Raw genomic sequence first — 8,010 nt, 5'->3', positions numbered from 1 at the left:
GATATTTTCAAAACTGCTTGTATTCTCAGATCCACATTAGACAGGTGCACCGCGATCTTTTGGAGAAGACAGAGCATTTTAGCAGTCTCGTCTTTACTTTTGTTCATTTTGGATGTATATATCTATAATCATGTATAACTTTACTTTCAAACAAATGTAAATACTTCTATGTAATGTAATGGTTGTGTTTACTGTGCTTACTATGTACATTGGTTGTGATACTTTGCATGACGTTCTCCGCCTCGGAACGTTTCTGCCATCGTTTTCGGGGTGTGACAGATTGGTATCAGAGCCCTTGTTTATAGTGAACTAATTATACCGAACCTTACATGGTATAAGACTATAAACACTAAGGGGCCGAAGTGCTCTGAACTAAAAGTATACTTTAAAATATAAGTATTTTTCAAAAGTATACAAGAATACCTAAACGTCAGAGACCGTAACCTCGAGTAGAACAAAACATAAGTAATTGAGTGTTGTATGTTGCGGTTAAACCTGGGCAGTTATGTAGTCGTGTCTTGGGTCAATATAGCCTAATTAATTATATTCATTTGAGACACGGCCAACATGTGCTTGAGAGCGACTGTGGTGTGTAGCATGCCTAAAACTTAGCTAATACCCAAACAATAACTCATCATTGTAGTCAAAGATAAAATACTATGGGAGTATTTTAGCCAAAGCCGAATACGTTGTAGAAATTCATTCCGAGTGTTGCTACTCACTCCTTCCTTAGCGATAGTTTATATGCTTTGATAACTCTTTCCTGCTTATCACTTACTAGAACTCTATATTTGTCATAATGAGATATCTCTTGTTCCATATCTCTTGATTCAACTTAGAGGACTTATGATCCTCTCTTTCCTGGCTATTATTGATCACGATGCCTCCAAAGAAAAGACCCAGCTCAAAGAACAACAATCCTCCTCCACCACCACCTCCCCCTCCATTTGATCCCGCCATGTTTCAAGCAGCTGTTAATGCTGCTGTGGCTGCTACCATATCACAAATGAACCTCGGTGGTTCAGGCGGGCCAGGAGGTGGTATTCAGCCTCAAAACCAGGAAGGTAGCTAGGGAAACCGGAAGGAGTGTTCCTACAAAGACTTTATGAATGCGAAACCCACACCTTCAATGGCACTGGGAGTGTCATTGCCCTAACTCGATGGTTCGAGAAAATCGAATCTATCTTCGAAATCTGTGCCTGTTCAGAATCCAACAAAGTGAAGTTCGCCGCCTGCACGTTCACTGATAAAGCCCTGACTTGGTGGAATGGCCGAGTCAAATCCTTAACCCTACCTGTAGCCAATGCTATGGGTTGGGAGATTATGAAGGAGCTTCTGCTTGCGGAGTACTGCCCCCCGGGCGAAATGCAGAACCTAGAGCACGAACTCTTGAACCTAAAGATGAAGGGTTCCGATATCGCCGCTTACACTTCCATCTTTGATGACTTGGCGCGTCTCTGTCCGGGTATAGTTACCCTGGAAAGCAAGAAGATTGAGAGATTCATATAGGGGTTGACCCAGCCAACCAAGGGTAATGTCTTGGCTGCGAAGCTGAACACCTACAACAGCACCAAATGCTTGGCGTAAATTCTGATTGATCATAGTGACGATCCTGAAGAGGTGACCACCGCTCCCAAACCAGCTAAAGGGAGTGGTGAAAATAAAAAGAAAATTTGGAACAAACGGAAGAGTCAGGATTCGCAGGGATCCTCGAAGAAACAGCAAACAGTAGCAGTTCACGCTGCTACAACCCCGGCTGCAACTCCTACAACTCAAACTTCTACCAGTGGATACACTGGTACCCTCCCCTGGTATCACCATCATACTCCCGAATCCTGTCGTGAAAAACTCTGCAACAACTGTGGCAAGAAAGGCCACATTGCTCGAAACTGTAGGAATCCAGCTCAGTCAACCAGTCAAGCTTCCGGAACGGGTATTGGTCGGGCCTGCTACGGTTGTGGTGAGGTCGGACATTTCAAGAGAAACTGCCCCAAGGTAGCGACAGCTAGCAACACAGGGAGAGTCCTAGCTATGGGACGAGAAGAGGCAGTCGTCGATCCCACCTTTGTCTCAGGTACGTTCTTCTTGATAACTCTTATACTAGTATCCTTTTCGATTCTGGTGCTGAAAGAAGTTTTGTTAGCCATACATTCAAACATTTTCTTAAACCTAACCTCCAACCATTAACTGAAACATTTACCGTCGAGATGGCTAACGGTGAGAAAGAAAACGCTAACGGCATATTCATAGGCTGTACCCTTACCCTGAATGATCATTCTTTTACCATTGACCTAAGGCCAGTTTCCATAAAGAGCTTTGATGTTATCATTGGCATGGATCGGTTGAGTCCCAATCATGCTGATATCCTTTGTTATGAAAAATCCATCTATCTTAATCTCCCGTCTGGCCAGACTCTCATGATCTACGGCAATAAACTCAGTTCCAATCTTCGTATCATATCTTGCATCAAAGCTCAAAAGCTTCTGCGAAAGGAGTGTTACGCATTCCTAGCTCATGTAATTAATGAGAAACAGAAAGTTAAAGACCTCGAGAGCATCCCCGAAGTCTGCAACTTTCCCGATGTCTTTCCTAAAGAGCTTCCGGGAATTCCTCCCAAATGTCAAGTCGAGTTTCACATCGACCTAATTCCTGGAGCTAATCCTGTAGCCAAGTCTCCATATCGCTTAGCTCCAGCAGAAATGCAGGAGTTATCCAGTCAACTCAATGAGCTGCTCGACAAAGGGTTCATCAGACCGAGTTCCTCACCCTGGGGAGCCCCGGTTTTATTTGTGAAGAAGAAAGATGGATCCTTTCGGATGTGTATAGACTACCGCGAGTTGAACAAGTTGACAGTGAAAAACCAATATCCTCTTCCTCAAATAGACGACCTTTTCGATCAAATTCAGGGAGCCAGCTACTTCTTGAAGATAGACCTCAGATCAGGGTACCATCAGCTTCGAGTTGACGAGGATGATGTTTTCAAGATAGCATTCAGGACTCGATATGGACACTACGAGTTTGTAGTGATGCCCTTCGGTCTAACCAATGCACCGGCTGTGTTCATGGATCTGATGAACCTGGTGTGTCGCCCCTTTTTGGACAAGTTCGCCATCGTGTTCATTGACGACATACTTGTCTATTCCCGAAGCGAAGAAGATCACAAACAACACTTGAGGCTAGTGTTGGAAACTATTAGAACGGAGAAGCTGTATGCGAAGTTCTCTAAGTGCGAGGTCTGGATTCGGAAGGTAGCTTTCCTTGGTCACGTGGTAAGCGAGGAGGGTATACACGTGGACCCGTCCAAAATCAAGGCGATAGAGAATTGGTCGGCACCGAAGACACCCACATAAATCCGTCAATTCTTGGGTCTCGCCGGCTACTATCATTGATTCATTCAGAATTTTTCCAGAATCGTCGAACCCTTAACTACTCTAACACAGAAATGTGTACCCTTTTGTTGGAGTGAGAAGCAAGAAACAGCTTTTCAAACGTTGAAGCAAGGCTTGTGCAGTGCACCTATCCTGTCCCTGCCCAAAGGAACAGAGGATTTCATTTTTTATTGTGATGCGTCCAATCAGGGTTTAGGTTGTGTGCTTATGCAGAGAGGAAAAGTTATCGCTTATGCCTCAAGACAGCTGAAGGCAAACGAAGTTAACTACACGACTCATGACTTGAAGTTAGGAGCAGTGGTCTTCGCACTGAAGATCTAGAGACATTATCTCTACAGAACTAAGTGCACAATCTTCATTGACCATAAAATCCTGCAGCACATCTTCAATCAGAAAGACTTAAACATGAGGCAGCGGTGATGGGTAGAACTACTCAGTGATTATGAGTGCGAAATCGGCTACCATCCCGGTAAGGCCAATGTGGTAGCAGATGCCCTGAGCCGAAAGGAGAGTTCAAGTTGCAAGGCGAAGACATTGACGATGACCATTCGTTCCCACTTATCCGCACAGATCCGAGAAGCCCAGTTGGAAGCCCTAAAACCAGAAAACGTGTCGAACGAAACCTTAAGAGGAATGGAGAAGAAACTTGAGATCAGAAGTGATGGAGTCTACTGTTTCATGGATAGAATCTGGACCCCAAAGTTCAGAGATTTTAGAGACGTTGTCATGAACGAAGCTCACAAGACCAAATAATCTGTTCACCCAGGTTCGGACAAGATGTACCTGGATCTCAAGAAACAATACTGGTGGCCAAACATGAAAGCCGAAACCGCAACCTTCGAAGTGTCTGACTTGCGTCAAGGTAAAGGTCAAGTATCAGAAGCCCTCGGGTCTGCTCCAGCAGCCCGAGATACCTGAGTGGATATGGGAGATGATTACCATGGATTTCATCACCAAGTTACCCAGATCTCCGAGTGGGTACGATACCATTTGGATAATTGTCGATCGTTTGACAAAATCCGCTCACTTCCTTCCAATTAAAGAATCGTTCAAAATGGAAAAACTCACGCGAATCTACATCCAAGAGATAGTCCGACTGCATGGTGTACCTGTGTCTATCTTCGATCGAGATAGCAGGTTTACCTCAAGGTTTTGGCAGTCCCTTCAGAAGGCTCTTGGAACTAAGCTGGACATGAGTACAACTTACCATCCTCAGACAGACGGACATAGTGAGTGAACTATCCAGACCCTGGAAGACATGCTGAGAGCATGTGTCATCGATTTCGGAAAGTTGTGGGACACCCATTTACTCTTGATCGAGTTCTCATATATCAACAACTACCACACCAGCATTAAGGCTGCCCCGTTCGAAGCCCTCTACGGTCGCAAGTGCAGATCCCCTCTGTGCTGGGCCGAGGTAGGGGACACGCATCAAGCCAAGAGTCGAGTTCGCGACAGTGCTCTCACTGGTCCTGAAATCATCAGTGAAACCACCGAGAAGATCATCCAGATCCGAGAAAGACTGAAAGCTTCACGAGACCGACAGAAGAGTTACGCTGATAAACGACAAAAACCATTAGAATTCCAGGTAGGAGATCGTGTCCTGTTGAAGGTCTCGCCCTAGAAAGGCATGATACGCTTTGGAAAGCGTGCGAAACTTAACCCGAGATACATAGGACCTTTCGAGATCCTCACTAAGATCGGTCCTGTAGCCTACAAACTCCGACTACCACAAGAACTTAGCAACATCCATCATGTCTTCCATGTCTCAAATCTTAAAAGGTGTCTATCCGATGAAACCCTCATGATCCCTCTTGATGAGATCGAGATCAACGAAAACTTGAACTTTGTGGAAGAACCAATCAAAATCATGGATCGAGAGATCAAGCGTACGAAACAAAGTCGCATCCCGATAGTGAAGGTTCGCTAGGATGCCAAGCGGGGACCCGAGTTCACTTGGGAGCGCAAAAACTCGATGAAATAGAAATATCCGCATCTCTTTCCAATTCCATAATTTGTATCTTAATTTTAAATTTCAGGACAAAATTCCCTCTAACAGGGGGACAATGTGACAATCTGAAAACTTTCCGTCACTGTAACCCATCCCCGTTAATAAAACCATTAGTATTTCCAAATTTTCCATTGACTTTTGGATTAGGTCATTTAAATTAAGACTTTTATTGTGATCTCTTGAGTGTCCAACCACATTAGAAATGCGTGAAATCACCCCAAATTATTAATTGGAAAACTTCTAGTTTCGACCACGTCAGGTTGCGACAAATTAATCGGGTACGACCAAAAGCCCCGTTTAACGTCGGTATCGGGTAGATTTCCACCAAGCCACAAACTCAAACCATATATAAAGTTGATTGGGCTTCATTTGAAGTTTTTTCACTCTCTCTCTCTACTCTCTCTCTACAAATCCAAGTTTTGATCCAAAATTACCCATTTAAAGCTCCAATTTGGTAAGAAATCCATCCTAGCTCATAGTGTATCATCTTTAGCTTTCAAATTCGTGTTCAAATCATGAAAAAGGACCAAATACATGTGTTTACTGCCCAGGAACAGCCCCAAGCCGCAAACACACATAAATGGGGTTTTGGAGCCCAAAAACCCTTCCAGACCACTTCTGGAGCTTAAATATGACTTAGGGGCTTACAAGACTGGAACTAGAACACCAAAACCTTATCATTTGAGGGATAATCATGAGTTTATGACCCAAGAACATGCTTGGACCGTAAACACCCTTTCTTAGGCCGTAAACACCTTTTAAGGTGTTAAAATACCCCTTAAACACCTCGTAAGCCTTGGAATAATGTCTACAATCATCCACCATTGTGTTAGGGACCTTAAACATGCAAGAAACCATCCCCTTAAGAGATTACGGCCATAAACCCCCCAAGGAATGGTTCCTGGTCCGTAAACACCTATAAGGTGGTCAAATGGTGCCCTAACTTCCTTCCATGGCTTGTACTTTAGACTAGAAACACTTGTGCCTGACCTAGGACCACCAAAACACAATAAGAATGGGTACTTGAGAGTTTCCGGCCATAAACTCCTATTTTACTGCCATAAACTCATTAAATGGTCCAACTATTGATCAAGTCCCCTTCCAATGCCTTAAAACTGAACCTAGCATCATCCCTCAAGTGTTATAAGACCATTAAGCAACCTAGAACCCACCACCCATGAGTTTACGGACGTAAACTCATGGGGATATGGTCATTGGGCCGAAAACTCCCTTAGGAGTTTACACTTGAAGATCAAACTCCATATTTAGGCCATACACACCCTTAGATGCTACCCAGGTCACTCCTAACACTTGAAATAAAGTGCTTTGGCGACTCGGAGTGTACTTCAAAATCTAATTAGTAGTTCAAAGTCTAATTCGTTACAATTATGTATATCTTCATATTACATAGGAACCTCACGTGTACTCAAGCCTCGATCTGACACTTAACATCCTAGCCAACACATTTCTCGTCCGGTGAGTTCATACCCCTACACCTTTTTCCTGTGTTTTCCAATGTTTTCAGGGGGGGGGGAGGGAATACAAGCAAATCATAAAGGTTTGTAAAAACTTATAACTGATGTAATTATATAATTTCCTGACAAACTTTAAATAGTAAATCCCTTTTGTAATATGCGGAGCATAAGGGAAGTTTTCAGAAGGTAATTACATAGCTTTCAAACAATATGAGAACTCATCAAATCATCCGATTTATAACTCATCTAATCATTTAAATTATTAAGGGAATAATTTAGGATCGACATTTCTGGTTTTATGGATTCAAAAACTATGACTGATTTAGTTTATCCATGTTTAATCTACAGTATCTCGTTGAATAATTATCTCATATTTGATTATTTATATTTTACCAAACTATTTCGAAACTTGAGAACGATCTATTTTTCCGTGAATTGGTAATACTAGCTTGTGAGATTAGTCTTCAGTATTCCCTACAGGGTATCAGTAAATCTTCTTCGGAAGTATAACCAGAGTCTCCAGGAGGGAGAGCGTGAAATTTGTGGATAGATCTATTCGGGACTGACAATCCCACACCTTAACTGCTAGCTATAGTTAGGCGGGCACATCTGGGGTGACAAATTTTGGATTCTAGCGATGCCTGAAGAACGTCAAGGAGGTCACGGGTCAAATTAGTATGGTTATACAACTCACAATACGTATTAAATTAACAAATTTTATTCATGGATGTTTTTCTATCCTCCATAGTTCATGTATTGAAACCAATGTACTTTCAAAGATAATCCGGCTTTCAGAATAATTCACTTAAACATTACAAGTAGGGTAGATACTTGTATACTTCGTTTTGAATCGATAAAAAACCACAAACTTTTAAAGAAAATAAGGGTTTTTCCTGGGATCATGAAATTGTTCTTAACCAAGATTGTGTAACAAACAAATAACTCAACTCTTCTTATAAGAAAATATAGGATTTTCTTGGATAGCAACTTTTTCAGAAAACCAAAGGAAACTTGTTCTTTTACTAAAGCAAACTGCTTATGAACTCACCATCTTTATGCTGATATTTTCAAAACTGCTTGTATTCTCAAGTCCACATTAGACAGGTACACCGTGATCTTTTGGAGAAGACGGAGC

This window comes from Lactuca serriola, chromosome 4, assembly GCF_051521515.1.
Source record: "Lactuca serriola cultivar US96UC23 chromosome 4, Lser_US96UC23_V15, whole genome shotgun sequence".
NCBI lineage: Eukaryota > Viridiplantae > Streptophyta > Magnoliopsida > Asterales > Asteraceae > Lactuca > Lactuca serriola.
The sequence above is the reverse complement of the archived record's forward strand: the minus strand, read 5'-3'. Positions refer to the sequence as shown.